This window comes from Octopus bimaculoides, chromosome 25 (assembly GCF_001194135.2).
Source record: "Octopus bimaculoides isolate UCB-OBI-ISO-001 chromosome 25, ASM119413v2, whole genome shotgun sequence".
Classification (NCBI taxonomy): Eukaryota; Metazoa; Mollusca; class Cephalopoda; order Octopoda; family Octopodidae; genus Octopus; species Octopus bimaculoides.
Genome location: NC_069005.1, coordinates 6,656,316 through 6,658,815, shown reverse-complemented (window position 1 = coordinate 6,658,815; position 2,500 = coordinate 6,656,316). Strand labels below are relative to the sequence as shown.

Here is a 2,500-nt window from a genome sequence, read left to right as displayed (position 1 = left end):
GGCATAAATTAAAAAAAAACGGAATAATGCATTTCTTAAATGTCTCAAAGCCAAAATTTCGAAAGACTGAACAGCATCCATGAGAAAACTGTCCATGGGCATGAAGTTGGTCCAAAGGCCATCAGAAATGCTGTACACACTGATTTACAGTTGGGGTCATACGTGAGGACCCCGAGACACATATTGACCCATGCAATAAAAGGGCCAAAAAAGTGTTGCGATACCTGAAGCACAATGAACAAACCGTTAAAATCTTTTCCGATGACAAAATCTTTACCGTCGATGCTATTCTAAACCGTCACAATGATCGATATATTGCTAAGTCACCTTCTGGAGGAAAGGGCGTCTTTAGGACCAAGCACCCAGCTCAAGTCATGGTACTTGGAGTCGTGACGTCTGACGGAAAAAAAGATGCCTCTCCGTTTTTTCAAATCTGGGGAAAAGGTCGGGGCTGAAGTTTATTATAAGGTCCTGAAGTATAAGATTTTGTCTTGGCTGAAGTCTAACTACTACAACGGTAAATGTGTGTGGACCCAAGATGGTGTTCCTGCTCATACGGCGAAGCAAGTGCAGAAATTCTGTGAAGACAACTTCGGTGACTTTTAGCCTGCCAACGTCTGGCCTTCTTCCAACCCTGACTCGAACTCCATGGACTATGCCGTATGGTGCAAATTGGAGCACTCTACCAACAAAACTTCGCATCCAAGTGTTGATCGACTTAAGCAAGTCCTGGGGCAAGAGTACTTCACCATGAAGCATGTCTGAGTACTTCATCATGAAGAGGTGTGATGCCTTCAGGCGGCGTGTAAAGGCTGTAGTGGACAACGAAGGCGGACATATTGAATAAATTGTCTCTTTATTCCCCTACAAACTTGTGTTAAAATTATATTTATGTCAGTTTGCTGGTTGTTGTAAAATAAACAATTTGGTGAATTATTTATTACTCTCCAAGCTTTGCTTCCCCACCCTGTATGTATATATATATATATATATATATATATATATATATATATATATTTGAAAATTCATCTTTGAAATTTCAAAGGAATGAAGAGGGGTGAAGCATGAAATGTTCGATTCGAAACTAGAAAGTGCAAGGGAGACAATTCCCAAATCCAAATTTATTGAAAATTGAGCAGACGTTCACTGTATTTCGCAGCCGATTTTGTTACTTCACAACTTTTAGAAAAAGGGGGGACTTTTTTAATGAAATTTTCTACAAATATCTTACACATGGTGTAGATTCCGACGAAAATAAAGAATACGTGCAGCCGGTGTTTAGAATTAGGTTTATAATTAGGGTTTTTGTTACGCCGAAAACGGGTGGTGTACGTATTCTTTACCTCCACCTAGATTCCTAAGTATGTTTGTGTCTGCAGCCACCTATTTTTTTGTTAACATTGCAAAAATTTCAAGTTTCATTTTGTAGAGATACATGTGATGTGTATCAGTATGTAGGCCTAAGCACACGCACCAATTTTCATTTCATTTCATTTTTTTTTTTTTTTTTTTACATTGGTATGGCTATGTGGTAAGAAGTTTGTTTCCTAACCACGTAATTCGGGGTTCAGTCCGACGACAGTGGGACAGAACATGGAACCATTTGGCAGAGAAGCTAGCTTCTTACCACACAGCCATATATGATCTGTACGAACCCATCAATTTACTTTATTTTAATTTTTTTTTCACGTTAAAATTCCAATATAATTGTAAGGTACAAAATCTGAGAGGTGTTTGTAGAAAATTTCCTTCAAAAAAATACCCATTTTTCTAAAAGTTATGAGGAAACAAAGTCAGTGTAGGAACCTCACTTATTAGGTATGCCTTATCTTTTTCTTTTTTTTAAAAAATTTTTAAGGTAGGGTGTGAGTTGGAAGTGACATGGCTGCTATTTTTAGCAGGTCGAGTGACCGCATAGAGGCTCTCTGCTTGCATGAGTCCATGACTTAAGTTTCCCCTCCCTACTGTTAGACTACATCTCTTATGCATTTGAGAAAGACTTAATTACCGCAGTACTTCGTGTTTCTCAATAAATATGGAATTGTCCGAATATTGAAAATCAAATCGATAATAATTAATGAAAAGAATGACCATCGTACTCTGTTGCTATAAAGGAATTTGTTTTTTTAGCGAGGGTAGTAAAATGTAAAAGAAATATTAATTACTGATTCAAAACGAAAGTTGCATCGGCCGGGAATCGAACCCGGGCCGCCCGCGTGGCAGGCGAGCATTCTACCACTGAACCACCGATGCTCACAGATATCATACGACAAAAATAAGTTATTTATAAAATAAAAATTTGATGCTTGTTTGTAATAATTTCTATCAGAAACTGTTTAAATGCTTATTGTATTTCATATTCATTGATTATTTTAATTAGAACTGTCCTCTGTTCTATTCATGTGACACGACTGATGCTTCTTATGTTAGATAAAGCAAGAAAATGGTGGGACACAGCATCAATTGATTTTAATAAATCTAATTGATAGAAATTTTATCA

General features: G+C 37.1%; 1 non-coding gene across 1 annotated transcript; it reads right to left on the bottom strand.

Moving 5' to 3' along the window:
- Positions 1-2,182: 2,182 nt before the first annotated feature.
- On the bottom strand, positions 2,183-2,253 carry Trnag-gcc (transfer RNA glycine (anticodon GCC)). The gene has a single exon. It is a non-coding gene; the product is annotated as a tRNA-Gly (tRNA).
- Positions 2,254-2,500: the final 247 nt, after the last annotated feature.